This window comes from Amblyomma maculatum, chromosome 1, assembly GCF_055883805.1.
Source record: "Amblyomma maculatum isolate TAMU_Amacu chromosome 1, ASM5588380v1, whole genome shotgun sequence".
In the NCBI taxonomy this organism is placed as follows: Eukaryota; Metazoa; Arthropoda; class Arachnida; order Ixodida; family Ixodidae; genus Amblyomma; species Amblyomma maculatum.
In genome coordinates, this window is record NC_139344.1 from 338355629 (window position 1) to 338371399 (window position 15771).

The window sequence follows — 15771 nt, forward strand, 5'->3', positions numbered from 1 at the left end:
AAATTTCGTTTTTCTTTTTTATCGGGCATCAGGTATCATTTGTATACTGTTTTTTTTTCTTTTGTATTAGGTTATAGGCAAAGTAGCCTCGAATAAAAAAAGGGGCCCATAATGTAAAATCGACATACAGGCTCTATTTTAATAACAATAAACTTTTAACGTCACTACTCGTATGTTTGTAGAGGAGCCGGAACGAAGCAGTGATATTCGCAATAGGCACGCATGACCAAGCCAAGCTGCTTCATCCGACAAGTGCGGTCTTAGTGCGCATGCGCACAGCCACGTGCACAGCTTACGGTCGCAGTAGATCTTGAATATTGAACCCACTACTCTGAAATACTGCCAATACATAAGCATAAAAGAATTTCGCGATGCTTATGACCGCCTACGTGCATACAGCCAGAAGCTAGCTCGCACAGTAACGCTCGATTCGAAAACGCGATGTGCTAGGCCACGTGGCGTAGAGAGGTGATTAGGGCACACAATTTCAAGGATATAAGTCGACTCGAATCCATATATCGCTTAACTAGACTAGCAGATGTATGTCAGCTAGGCAGCGAATAGTATGACACCACCCGCAATGCGGCGCGAAGAACTGTGCAGTCACATTTTCGATACGTAAGAGGACAAAGCTTGTGCCACTCGGGGATCCGTTAGTGAGGCTGTAAGAGCAAATGGCGTTCCAGAGGCGACAAGATTGGAGTAGCCTTGACACAGAAGTATCTGTTGGACATGCAGTTGTCCAGCTAGCGGCTTCAATCGTCTACGTATATGCTGACAACGCTGCTTAATCTAGGCTCTAAAATTCTCACTTCCTGTTTTCTCTCAAGAGTTAGTTCAAGGTATCGACAATTTGATCTGTGTGAACAACGCAGAATAATAAAGTATCACCTTAAATGGTAGCGTTGTAAGGGCAGATACGCGCAGCTTGATTAAGGTGATTGTAGTACTCGAAACACTAGACAGCGGTAGCATAAAGCTTTCAATTCGGAGGCTTGGAAATTATTAACGCGGTTCTTTGGCTAAACTTTTTCAGTGGCTCCATCATCCGCCCTGTGTCTTTTCGCAGGTACTTGTTCCAGGCAAGTAGCGATGGCCAAACGAGTTACTAAGTTACCCAGCAAGGCATGGTGCCGTCATAACAAGCCATCCACCAGTAACAACTTTTTTGTACTTTTGTGACGTCACGTCCTGGACCCGTCATTCCGACGCTTCGATTCTTCGTCTCTCGGGAAAGCCGCACTCCTACGCCCGCAATGTCGCCGCATCGGCCCTGTGTATTTCCACGACACACTTGCGTCGGTTCCCGTTGTCACTTTCTCGGTTTTTACACCCTGCGTTTCTGCGTGAGCTACCTCGTACCTGCTAATGTACTCTATTCTTAGACTTAATCCAAGCGAGTCTTCGTTGCGCAATTCACCACCAGTAAGGTGGCAAACCGGCCCCCGTGGCCGCGCTTAACCCGTTTCATGCCTTCAGTTGGCGTGCTCTGTAAGCTCGGCTCAACGAGAATATAATTGGAACGATGAAGCTGTCAATCATTGCGATAGCTTTTGTTGTTGGGTTTCTCTTTTTTTATCTTGTCCCGAGCTGGTGAAAACTGGTCTGCAGCGAACGTTTCCTTGCTCTGATGAGAACTGTTGAAAACAAACTGCGTTGTATATGGCTGGGCTTCTAAAAAGTAAGAAGTTTCTTGGCGAGTAGTCAGTTAAGGAAAGCTGCTGAGTGGTAAAGCAGCGTTTGTGCAAACTCCTTGTTAAAGGCAGTGTCGATTAAAACCGGTGTTTTCGCTCCGTGAAGCGGTGCTTATACGTTCGTCATTCGAACGTGGTGTGCTCCCTGTGTTAAAACAACATTTTTATGCCAAATTGTATAAGCAGACAAAATTATTGGCAACTTAATTTCTATTCAGAACAGCAAGTATCAACCTTCTCGCTAAAGGCGAAGACCACAGTGTGTTTCAAGATATTACAGTCCAACCTGCGAACTCATTCGCTAAACATGTTGTAAAAAATCCATAGAACGTGCGGCAGTGCGGATATTATGTATTGTGAACAAGTGAGTTCTTCCAAAACACAAGCTTCTCAGAGCACATTATCAGCAACTCTCCTTGTCGTTACTAAGGCAACTGGGAACTTTTGCAACGCACTTTGTCCTGCATACAATACCGTTTTGGTGCGATAGATGATTGTTAAGAAACGCTTCTATAAGCATAACTCATTTCACTCTTTAATGTGGACTCACAACCGCTGTTCCTGCACAGCAGCTGGGACTCTGCCTGTTGTTTTTAGCAATATTGAACGTTGCCAGACTGGCCGCTTTTTAAGCTAGAACACGCTCTATTAAGTTGGGTGGTGGGGACTGAACAGGCATCCACACAAGAGGCAGTTGCGAGTAACGCTTGTTTCGGCGCTAAACGTGAACGAACAAAAAAAATCTATAAACAGGTTTGTGTAGTCGTGTGTACATGTTTGTCGAGTCGTTTTCTCTCTTTCTCTCTCTTCGTATTTTCCCCATGTTAGTGGCAACCACGTGAATCTCGCGGCCAGAAGGATATCTATACGCCAGGGAGCTGTGAGGACAAACGCCCTAGCCTCGCCGCATGTACAGTTTTATCACGAGTTCTTTGACACGGATGTCTCTGTTTCCACACACTTTTAAACGTCGCTAAAATTATTTCCCTAACGTGTGTCTGCGAGCATGGATGTTTGCTATTCAAAAGATAAATGTGCGGGTAAGGAGGACGAATTTGAAGGGGGGATAATAATTAAGCTTTTCGCTGTTTATTTTTAAAAGATGTTCACCCTGAGTTTACGGTTTATCGTAGGATTAACAGTAATGAATTACGGTATCGAGAAGGTAGTACATCACATGTTATTGCTGATTAACTGTTGTTAGGGCGCGGCTTTTGGCTGGGCACATCAACTACATTTTCCTTCCAATAAAGGCAGAAAGATACGGTGTGAAAGACTAATCCAACCTGCACTATTTAAAGCACCATCCTCTTCGGGGGGTCCATAGTCGTGTTACATAGACGGTTGAACATTTCAACCGTCCGTGGTTGCGTTAACTAGTCGTGGCAGGATAGGGAAGAAGTCGACTATCTTCTGTTTTCGGAAGTATTTAACGTTAAAATTATCGCGTTCATCTATTTAGGCTCTCTGGTTGGTGGCTGACCGTCGCACGTTAGGCACTGTGCATGTGCACTACATCGTATTGCTTAGGAAATAAACGCCGGATCTTATAATAAAATAATCCTTTCAAATAGTCCCTTCTAGTAAGCAACTCTGTTACCAGGGAAGAACGTCTAAAATCAAAATTTAAGTAAAAACATTTTGTACGCCGCATATCGACTCTATTGATTCCCAAGCTTTCCAATACAACAATGTTCCTGAGATAAAGAACTCACGATTTAAAAATATTGCTAATGTTATCTCGGAAGCGACATCATTTCGTCTCCTGAGAACATCACTAATTGGTTGTCAGTGTAACTTGGCACAACGTTCTAGCGATGTGCAACATTTCCCCTCTACTGTGCTGGCTCGAACAGCAGTTAGGTTAAGCTTTAGAAAAGTATGAGTGCGTTGGTGTGACTGCGTGTGCGAGTACGAACATTAAGCCTTATTTGTAACAAGGAATGGGACTGCGCTTTTTTTTTTATTTTTTTTTTTTTACGGTCTCTCTGCTCTCCTGCACAAACCAAATGCTAGCCAGTTCAATATCAGGATGGCAAAATACCGTTAAAATCTGATTTAACGAAGTTGAAGGGAATCATGAATTATTTCGTTAAGTTAGGAATTTCCTTAAACTGAGTTTGGCATTTCTCGCTCACTTAATTCGATACACTCGATTATATCGTGTAGCGGCATCCAGAAAGCTACCACGGCATAATACTTTCAAAGCGTAATTTTCCCAAAAATTAAATTGCGGCTTGCGGAAATGGCCGTCGCCACTAGCGCGATATGAGAAAAAAAACGACAAAATTGCTACTTCAAGAAGAGCCCTTGGGACAAAAATTTATCCCCCACCAAAGAAATCGGTGATATTTGCTTTCGTGCTATTTGTAAGCACGGATTCCTCTTAAGTTTGAAGTGCGTCCAGGAAGTCTTTCGTCCCTGTATGTGTTGTGGGAAAATGTCGTAGCAGGTAAAGGGTATCCAACACTGCACCCGCCATCCGGTGAATACAATTCAAAAATATAAATCTCTTTCTACACGGCGCAGTTCGGTAAACGCTAGCCGAAGACCCTGCGCGATGTTAGCGCTCGCTAGCAGTCAATAAACATTTAAGCATTCTCTACAAAACAGACCAAAATTAGCTCTTTTTCAGCATAATTTTTAAAGAAAAAAAAAGTTCGTTAACTTGAAACTGATCACGAAATTGGTTTTGTTATTTCGAGTTAATCAAAGAATTGGACCCTATGGATGTTTGAATTGGGAATCGGAATATATTCGCTACATCGAGAGTTTCATTAAATCGGGTTTCGATAAATTGAGTTTTGATTGTACCGGAAACAAACGCTTCTTTAACGACGTGAGGCCTACCGGAGGGATCCTAGAAAACTGCAAGTAGCGTTTCGTTGGCACTTATGGCCAGACAACTTGTCATCATTCGTCAACATTCATCAGGCTACGAAGGCCACTTGATGACCCATTTAGAAGAGGCAATCTCTCTAAAAGGAACATACCATTGTGAACGTGTGTCAAAAACGCACCGAATGTTGTAACACGGACGTTATAGCTTCTTGTCTGTGTGTCAAAACAATTATATTGTAAATTCGTAAGATACACGACTGATGCAACTGATAGGCGCGATGAGTCTAGCAGATTATCTGCAGACTATTCACAACGCAATCAAGCATTTCGTTCTCTGGGTTTTCTTCTTTGAACGGTTGTTTGCTTTGGTTTTGTGACCTATTATTCAATATCCCGAATAACATCTCTATTGGTTGATAATTATCAGTTTCTCTTATTTTCATCTGTCGTGACTGCGCACTTACTTACTTAACGTTTCACGACTATTAGTCACAACTTCGCAACACCGGCGTCGTGACAAATTTTAACCTTATGTGGGGCCTACGCCGACAGCCGTTTATCTGGTCGCTTTAGCGCCCACTGAAGCGCCTGATTTATGAAATATAATGGCTAGAGTAATAACTAAACTTAATACAATCTTCGTGGGTTTCTTAGTCTCGCTTCGAAAAATTACTACGATAGATACGCGCCTTATTTTCTCTTTTATTGTGTAGTCAAGCCTCAAATTATTTTTTTGAAACCTATTAGTGAGCTGGGTTACTTGAAATGCAGCATAGTAATCTTCGTGGGTTTCTTAGTCTCGCTTCGAAAAATTACTACGATAGATACGCGCCTTATTTTCTCTTTTATTGTGTAGTCAAACCTCAAATTATTTTTTTGAAACCTATTAGTGAGCTGGGTTACTTGAAATGCAGCATAATACTTTTAAATCCACTGTTGCTTTTCATTAGCCCATTGCATTTACTACCCATGCTCCTCAGTCTTGGTTTTATGCTCATTAACTAGCTATTACCATTCAAGCGTAGTTTATCCTAGGATAAGATGCTCGTTTTACTACCCGTGGCTCTGTCTATATTGGTATTTGCCTATATCTGTCTATATGTTCTGTAATGTCAATGCAATATACGTGCACATAAAAGATAATCTTATGCCACGGGCCACGAATGCCACGGAATGGTACAATCATTGTAAAAGGATATAGGTTCTTTTCAGTAAACAACAAACTTTATTTACATCGCAGCATTGAACTCGAAAAAAAATTTTACATAGTCGGTAAAAAAAATGTTTCCCACTTATAGTTTAACAGAAACCACAGGTTCCCCGCTAATAAAGGTTGCCATTAGTAACGCCCTCGCCTACATACATTTTTCTCCGTCGTCACTTTTTTAAAAGTTTGATAAAACATCTCGACACTTTCTGAAGTGTTTCCGCGAAGAGGATATAGCTGCGACTTCTCCTGCCAATCAACCGTATAGTTGTGTATTGTCAAATCGCAGCGCACCCACTCTTAATCGAGTCCTTGCTTTAGACGCAGTGTTCTCCGACCATAGTTCGAAAGCGCTTAGGTCAAACACGGGCTTCCGTTAGGGCGTGCCCTTGCCGAAAGAAACAAAACTCTACTGCGGCAAGCCACCGGGAAAGAAGACCCGGAACTGTAACCGTACGCCTTTCTAAGACAGGCAGGCTGATTGCTGACGGATGCCTGTCGAGACTGCGCTAATGAGGTCGTCCCTGTTGGGGAGTTTCAGGTGACCTCTAGTCTTAGAATACACTTTTGTATTCAGCTATGTTGTCCACTGCAACACACCTGTTCGTTTATGAAAGCGGGACTTTAATGACTCTCGGGTTAAATTTCATAACAGTACGTGTTTTTAAATCTGTAATTGCGAAAACATAGAGTATATTGTTACTAATTAACTTATCGAAGAATCGCACACCTTGGTGCTAGGTATTACAAATTAATTGTGAGGTCTTTTACTTCAGAATTGCTTCTTGTTGGTTCAATGGTGTTTTTGAAGCTGCCCGACAGGCCAGCCGGGGGCCGACGTAAAAAGTAAGGAGCTTTAGGACGATCCGCCGACACGGACAAAGTATTTAACAGCGCCTGACTATGCATATAAGCATATCTACTCTTCTACCTAGTCGCGCCGATAACTCGAAGCGTTTTTATTTATGCTTGCTGGTGTGAAGAAGTTTAACCACTAATATTCCCGGCGCAAGTCGGCTGCAATCTGCCCACTTGAGGAAGAAAATGGCTCCAGATGACACAAGCCTTCGTTGCATACGGGCGGACGTACTACTCAAATTGACGAGTCTGAATGCGTCAATACTGGGGACGTCGTTTTTCTTTTTTTATGCAAGCGTAATATCCGTGATTTTTCGCCAGTAACGACACGTCATTATTCAGGCGCGGCTTCGCAGATTTTGGATCTTCCTTTTCTTCTGCTTCGTTTCAGCGTCCTCACAATCCCAGATCTGAGTTCAGACACCGCTTTCCACTAAAGGTGGTAATAAATTGTGATTTTTCGCCCTTTTTTTCTTCTTTTCTGATGATTACGTTTTAGTATACACGAAAGAAAGAGTGCGAAGAGTGTAGTCGTCATGCACCAGTGAAGTAATATGACGTTAATGCCTGAGCACACTGTGCACAAACGGGCCCGATGCTGCTTTCGTTCATGGAGGCACTATGTACATACTGTTTCGCCCACGAAAAAAAAAAAAAATCTGTAGGTGCCGAGATTCAGCGTACACATGCATGTATAAAACACATAGGGCCTATGTAAATGAACGTCCACACTTAAATCTCTCTATATACCTGCAGAGTTCCTCGTACAGGCAACATTGTACATGTGAAAAAAGGGCATATGTGACCATAAATACCGTATTGCCGTTCGTTATTCGTCTGACAAATACTCCAAGGACAACAAAGCTTCCTTGAACTCCTACAAGAGCGTGTCAAAGACCTGCTTGTGGCATCTGTACGTTTGCCGACTGTTAAAAACAAGCTCTGTTGATTTCTCCCCGTTGATAAACTTCAAAGCTAACGAGTGTTGTCCTTAACAAGGATGTTCGTAGTCGAGATGTTTCTCTACATTGTTTCATATTTTCTGTTCGCAGTTAAGCCCAGTGACGACCAATGTATGTTATCTTCTTTCTTTTTTTGCCCGCAATTTATGCGCAGTGTGCATCCAAGTTCCCAGTTTTGCGATGCTTCTTTATGGTCAGACCATGTTGTGACACTGACCGATATGTGATTATTGTGAACTCAGTATTGAAGCGTCCCCGATTCACGGCGTCATGCGAGACTACTACGACCTTCGCCGAGCCCAAAAGCGTGTCCGGGTTCGGCAATGTACACGCAAGTAGTGTCTGTGTAAAACTGAGTACGCCCATCTAAGAGATTAGCCATAGTCTGCTTAGAGCGTGATTAGCATCGTAGACCATAATCGCATAGTCGCCTCATCATAGATGAATGTATGTTCAGCAGAAAAAAAAAACTAAAACAAAACGTTGGTGACTTGGCAACCGAAGGCATTTTTCTTTTCCTAAAGAGCTTACCCTATACCTCCGTGTGGAGAAACCTTAGCAAACTTTCAAAGAGCTTGCCTGAATGAAAGCGTCATGGCGTAGCCCTTGTCCTTAGCAGAAAGGCCAAGCTGGTGAAAAGATCCCAAAGAAATGTTGTGTAACGTGCATTGTTTCTGTTCGGGCACTTCCCACGGCCTTTTCTTCTTGCCAGTGGAAACCAAAGTGTCAAAGTCACTGTATGCGTGTTGTTTAGTGTGAAAAGAGGTGCGTGCAAGTGACCTTGTGTTGACTGACAGCGACTTTATAACGCTGCTTTCCACTGTTGTTCGCGTTCTGCAACGCTGTTGGCCACACTAGTCTGCGTTTTAAATGCAGCATGGTGTGACTGTCGGACGCTACGTGGCGTGAATTCATCGCTCTAACTGCTGCTTCTGCCCTCATTCTCTGCTCTGGTATCTCCATGTATATTTCCTTTTCAGTGTGTACTTTTCCGTTTTGCCTACAGTGAACAAGTAGAGGTACTGGAAAAAATAGCAACTGCGGCATGAAGCCGGAACTGTCCACTGCCTACATGGGTCATGGTATGGAGTTAATAGCGCTGTTTTCCTTTTCCCGAGCAAAAAGCAGCTGGATATCCTTGTCAAATTGTTGCGCATTCTTCTTTTCGAGAAAGTGCACTGGACACATTAGCGCCTTCAAGAGAAACCAAACACTTCACTCATCCTTGGCATATTGGAAAGGTATTGCACCAGGCTGAGAGTTTATGAGGCAATTTTTATGCTGAAAACGAGCAAACGACATCGAAGGTTCTCGGCCTTTTTAGCAGACGTAGAGATGGCGGTGGTGGCACAGCACTTGCAGAGCAGCGCCGGTCCTGTGTGTCTATTTGTGCCTATTTGTGAGTGTCTTTTTGCGCTATTAACCTTTCCTTTATGTGGCTCCGTCTGCTCGTCTTATTTGGAGTATCAGACCAGAGCCATTAATTCTATTCCAACGCCTCTTCAGCAGTCGAAATTTCCGGTATACATAGCGGTCCCGTTTTATCCACATCCCCCAAATCTATGTTCTTCAGTTTTTCCTGATGCACTGGGCTTACAGAATCAAAGTTGTTGTTGTATCTACGTACCAAAGAGATTGGTTCGTGACTGGTCGATGAATTAGCTAGTTTGGTGTTTGCTTATGAGCTTCCCGATAGTGAACACCAGAAAACTGGTGCATCCTTCAATATATGGCTGTTGACATTCTCTGCTGTGCCTGAGGTAAAGGCGCGCTCTTTGTCGAGCTAGTATATAAGACAGAACCCGTCGTCAAGCTGAAAAAAAAAAAAAAAAAGTTATCCAACCCGCCAACGACTTTCCATGAAGCTTCATGATATCACTTTTCACGCATTATGCAATAAGAAAGAATCCGGTATTTTCCTGTCATGACCAGCTTTGAAGGGGAGGAACATCGTAAAAATGGAAAATGGCACATTAAACGAAAAGCTATAACTACACCCAACAGATGACTCACATATATCGTTGTTTATTTTTTTCTTTTGCTTCGCGTAGTCTTTCCGTTGCGTCTAACAAAAACTTTCGCAAAAGTTTTTCGTCGGCTGGTTCCGTGAATTCTGGAGCCCGGTTCCTGCGAAATACAGAATATGTCGGATTTAATTAGACTATACAAAAAAAAAAAAAAGTCCTGGTTCTCTTATGTCGCCTGCTCCCTTTATTTTTAAGCTTGTGACAGTGCAATGCTTCCGGTTGAGTTATTTTTTTCCTTGAAAGATGTGGTGTCACGGATCTTGTACGCATTTCCATAAAGCGTAGAAACAGTGACGTTACGACCGTGAGATTTTGTGGACGTCCTTATGTGCAAGAGCTAGCTGCGTTTGAGGCTGTCAACCAACAATTGCGTGTGTATCCTTACGGCGATCTGACGGCTGAGTCCACTAGTGTGTCCCAACCCTGCTTGTATATAGTGAAAATGGGTGCGCTCTCTACTCTGGCCCATTCTCTGTCGCCTCTCTCAGAGTTTATCCAGCCGACTAGTCAGAAGCAAACTGTGAGAAGCTCCTCTGTGTGGTCACTGCGTCCAACTTCAGCCTTTTTGCTCAAGACTATGAAGTTGACGACTTGGCTACAATAAGAGATGTATCTTTTCCTTCTTCGCTTTAGACTATAATGTTTCAAGCGCAAGCGCGGTGGCGTTCGTAGTAAGCAGTCATTTATATTTTGGTGTTCGTTATTTGTTATGATATCCTTTTATCCTAGACAGTTCGCCCGCATTGAGGCTAGTAGCACAGGAGTATTCAATAAAGCCTCTCGTGTGAAACAGGTTACCCCAACATTCTTTTTTCATGGCCTCGAACCTAGTCAGTGCCGCTGAAATCACGTGATGGCGGATTGGCTAACTTTCCAAATGTTTGTAATATTTTAGGTTGGACTAAATGCATAACCCGCCTTGTCGCCTTCTCAGCCAAGTCGGCCACTTTCGTGGTTCTCGGTGCAAATGGCTTATGGGACAGCAGTTAATTTTAGCCACGTTTCCTATTACTCCCCCCATAGCATCTGCTGTACGTATGCATGCGCGCAGTAGTACTTGTACATTCTAGGTCATATAGGAATTCCTGTATGAACCCTTTATGACAGGAATATGAGAATCCCTATACGACATCAGAGAACATAAAGGAATCCCGAGTTAAACTCTTTCTCCTCAGCTGTAGATCAGCGAATGCGCGCGCTTCCCAGGACACTGCGTGTTGGGGATCAGTACAATGTTATTATTCACCTTGTGTTCAATTTTCAGGCATACGTTGCTCGTTCTAGACCTTCCAGAGTGACTAGTGGGTGCAAGAGTAAATGTTACGTGTAAATAAAACGTCTTCATCAACGCGTTTAGGTTACCCGTTGGATGAGAAAAAGTCGCGGAAAGAGGAGTCGACCATGTATACCCCACGTCCACCAATCCGCTTTCGGCTCAGTGAAGATGCCGGCGATTGCATCTGTCCGGTTTGTTTGATCGTTTCTTTTTTGTTCAGTGTTTCGAACAGTGTGCCATACCCTCGCTGCTGGCTTCTTTGAGCAACGCGCTGCTGTCATAACCTGTACAATTCTCACTCGGACCGCAGCGGAGGTTGATTGAGAATGGTTAGAAAATACCAAGTGTCCCTCGAAAGTTTGGTAAACGTAGCTCACCTCTGTTAGTTCGAGCCTACTGACCCAGTGTGTGTAAGTACACGGAAGCGATATGTATCTCCGTGGATGTCCTTTGTTGTCTGTGGGTGTATGGGCTCTCCTCTCTAGTGCGTACGCGTGAACGGCGAATGCGCGTGTTTCTTCTCAACAAGAATTCCTCGTGTGTGTTTGTTTGTTTGTTTGTCATTGCGTAACATACTCAGGTCGACCTGTTACTGTGTGTCTGTCTTCTAATAAAACAGGGGAAAAAACTGAACCCAAGTCACACACACTCAAAGCACGTACAGTCTCTGTCTCATTCGCTTTCATTAGCAAATCATTTGCAGCAGGTAGAGAGCGACATCTGCTTACCTGCGGCATCTACCTCAATCAATGATTGCAACTACTAACACTACTTCTTGCTACTGCTACATCATCCAATTTACTATACTACTGCTACCACAACCAATATTAATACCACCACCACTACTACTACTACTACTGCTACTACTGCTGCGACTACTGCTACTACTGCTACTACTGCTACTACAGCTACTAGTACTGCTATTAAAATGGCACTAAGTTCAGAGAACAGACCTTTACTAGAAATCAGGAAGAAAAGGAAACGAAGAAAGGAAAATGTAAACAAAGAAAAAAAAACAAGAGAGAGAAGGGAATGGTCAACAGAATGAAATGAATTAAAGAGAGAATGAAAATATATCGCATGAAAAAAAAATGAAAGAAAACATTGAAGGTAGACAGGACGGAAAGAAAAAAGAAGGGAATGTCTAGAGGGCTAAAGTAAAAAAGGGAAAAACGAAATAATGAAAGATAAAGGGAAGAACACGAAAGGAAGACATTTTTCTGTTTCAGATTCGGCTTAAGTTACGGAGCTTGAATTTTTTAACAAACTGCGTATGGCATTCATGCTAGTGATAAGCGGGACTGAGCTTGAACAAGCTCGTTTTCTAAGCAACCAAATCAACGGCTTTAAGAGTAGTTGATGCTCTACATTAATGTAAATATGCTCATTCATTTATTCAGTCGCCATTTCGACATTGCTTTGTGTATCCCGAGGAAGACGAAGATGTAAACTTAAAATTATCTCCAGCTGTTAGCTCAGAGAGCAACAGAAGAGAGAAAAAAAAACGGAAAGAAGTGCATCCCGTCGTTAACAGAGATGGCAGTATGGTGAAAAAAAACATTCCTACGACGTTGAATAATAGTCATTCAACACACTGCACTCGACTGGGGCATCAAGGATTACCGTGACCTTTGCCTATTTCTTCGATGAAATAACACCTCGCAACTTTATCAGGTGCAGCACACCTTGGTCAGTTTTTCACAGTGCTGAGGGCTGAGCGTGACTTGGATATTAAATTACGCGTGTCATTCAGCCTTGGGAATTGGAAGTTTTTTTTTTCTTTTTTTTTTTTTTCGGGTTACCTCTTGAACGCTAGAGTCGTTGGCGGAGCTTTTCAAGGACAGGGTAGATATGGAACGATTCTTTATTTGATTATATTTTTCACAGTGTAGTGTGTTAAAGGTCATGTTCTTGTACGTGGTGCTCACACAGTGATAACACCGTGTCTGGAGAAAAGAAATACGACCCTCTAAGCTGATATGACATACCACTCAGGCGCAAGCTGCTGACCTTCAAATGTCTGCCATTTATCAGGAGAAGCAGCTACATAAAGGGCACGAACCCTTTCTTTTTTTGTTGGCTAGACATTTTTCCCCGCGAACCAATGTTATATCATGAAATTCAAGAGAAAGCGCGACCTTAAGGGCCATATTTCACCCCACAAAGTACAACGCTAAACCCTCCATTTCGTCCTTACTGTCGTATTGTAATCGAAGAGGAAAAAGGCTTCTTGAAACACTGGCGGCAAAGAACGGTTACGCGTCCCTATCTCATCGGATTCCAATAGAACCCAATCCGCGTGAACGCGATTCCATATCTTTCGAGCTACGTACTTGGCATGCGACTGACGTTCCGGGCCAAGGAAGCTTCGCAGGTAAGTCGTTTGTATCCTCGAACAGAGAAAGGGATCGAGCATCGAGGAACAAAAGAAAAGGGAATCGTTCCTTCCGATATATGTATACATACACAAGCACATGCGTGTGCAGCCGAAGTCGGTGATCGAGGGCGCTCGAAATATGGCCAACAGGATAGAGATAGAAACGACTGAAAAAGAATGACCCTTCCGAAGATTTTTATAGCTCTATTTCTCTCTCTCTCTCTCTTGTCCTCAAACCAAACTGAAGCCGTCGTTCTTGTCTTGTATTCCGGTCACGTGGTCTTCAGCCCTTCCATTCTTTGGTTTTCTTTAAATTTTATGGCCTTTTCCTAGAACTTCGCTGCGCACATATTTTGCTCGTAATTTCCCAGATATCACTGGAGAAAACAATGAAAAAAGTCAGAAATCATTCCTTGATCATCCTCACAAGCAAGTTATAAAAACGGTGACGGTTGGCTGAGTTTGGTTAGCGCAGTACTCGACAGTAACCACTTTAATGGCAGAAAGTGAAGTGGAACTCAAGAGACTTCTGATTCGCGTACAAGAAGAGAGTGAGAAGTTTAGGCTTAAACTGAACATTAAAAATACAAAGATCATGGCGTCTTGCCCTATCAAGTCCTGGAGCATCAAGGGACAAGAGGTGGAAGCTGTGACAGATTTTCTCTTGTTGGGCTCCAAGATTACCTTGGAAGGAGACTGCATCCATGAAATTAGGAGACGCCTGCTTCTGGGAAGGAGAGCCATGGCTAGCCTTGACCGCCTAGTAAAGAGCAGAGACATTAGACTGCCAACCAAGATCCGTATAACTCGTGCTATGGCCATTTCAGTTGTGATGTATGGATGCGAGAGTTGGACTGTGAAAAAGGCTGACTGCCGAAGAATTGACGCGTTTGAATTCTGGTGCTGGCGGAGACTCTTGAGAGTTCCTTGGACTACCAGAAGATTAAATCAGTCGATATTGTCGACCATAAACCCTGACTGCTCATTGGAGGGCCAAATTCTAAAGTTAAAGCTTAGCTACTTTGGTCATCTGATGAGAAGAGAGGAGTCGCTGGAGAAAGCTTTGATGTTGGGAAAGGTTGAGGGTTACCAGAGAAGGGGTAGGTCGCAAACACGATGGTTAGATGGGATCCTCGAGGCGCTGCAGATAAAGTTATGTGATGTTAGGAAGAAAGGGACAGACTGGAAAGTGTGGCGTGACATGGTCCATAGGGTCACGAAGAGTCGGACACGACTGAACGACTGAACTGAACTGAACGACAGCGTAAAGCGGACGGCTTGGCAAATATCGATGCAGACTAACACCGATATGCGACCTAAGAAAAATATGATTGCTCTGCTATCACCCGGCAGAGCCATCTTGGGGTAAAAAGTACGCCTAACGTCCACAGAAATGCATAGAAACAACCGTTTTCAAAGCAGGTTTCTGACTTTGCTATTTTATCCTTCCTCGCTGCAGATCACCAATGAACATTCTAAAATATATGGGGATAGTATCAATGGTCACTTCGATACGGACTGTGCGTGATGCGACACACTACTTCCATCATGACTTTAATCCAAGTAGCCAAGCATTCCAGCTCACTGAGTAGGGATAACCTTTGCCACTAAAAATGTTTATGTAGATCTCTCTCCGTGTCTGGTGGCTCACACTTGAATATTGGTTTGTCAAATATTCAGGCAAATGTGGACTTTGATATACTACAGATATTTTATATGCACTTGCAGCTTAAGTTAAAACTTCTGGCATTTCTGAAGCCTCTGCCATAAATGGTAAGTGGGGAGTTACAGGATTAACACGAAGGAACAGGGTGCGGCTCAGTTTCATACAACCCAAATGAAAGACACCTAGCTAAGGACAGCGCATGCGGTCGTCTCAGCTGAAAAAGGTCTCCATAAACTAAAGCAAAGCACGAGCTCATAAAAAAAAGGATACGTACTATCAAATAGGTTCTAGGATACGGCAGCCTCACTGGAAACCAAATCACTGACACCGCAGCTCATGACCACTCTAACCAAGTGGCTGTCAACGTAGCAGTAACCAATCCGGCATCACAAAGGTACGTACTGGAGCACGTCAGGGGCACCAGGAAGGGGCACCCCCCTCTCACTACTAAATTAACCCAGGAGCAATCGGTCGGCAGGAGGCAGAAGCGCCGTCCCACACCTCTTTATTCGTAATAAAATCCACCCAACCACATACCGAGACACATATCATTCGTGTGAGAACACACCAGCACTATATGACTCAATATGTGGCTGGCAGAAAATCACTATAGTCACGCACACACACACACACACACACACACACACACACACACACACACACACACACACACACACACACACACACACACACACACACACACACACACACACACACACACACACACACACACACACACACACACACACACACACACACACACACACACACACACACACACACACACACACACACACACACACACACACACACACACACACACACACACACACACACACACACACACACACACACACACACAC

The 15771-nt window shown here is 43.4% G+C and overlaps 1 protein-coding gene across 2 annotated transcripts in view; it reads left to right on the forward strand.

The window, feature by feature from the left end:
- Positions 1-11519, forward strand: part of LOC146207539 (metabotropic glutamate receptor-like) — a 260240-nt gene extending 248721 nt beyond the window's left edge. For both annotated transcript variants that reach the window (XM_084588366.1, XM_084588364.1), the window contains exon 11: positions 33-11519. The gene's annotated coding sequence lies outside the window, so the exon portion shown is untranslated. The remainder of the gene's footprint in view (positions 1-32) is intronic.
- The last annotated feature ends 4252 nt before the right edge of the window (positions 11520-15771 follow it).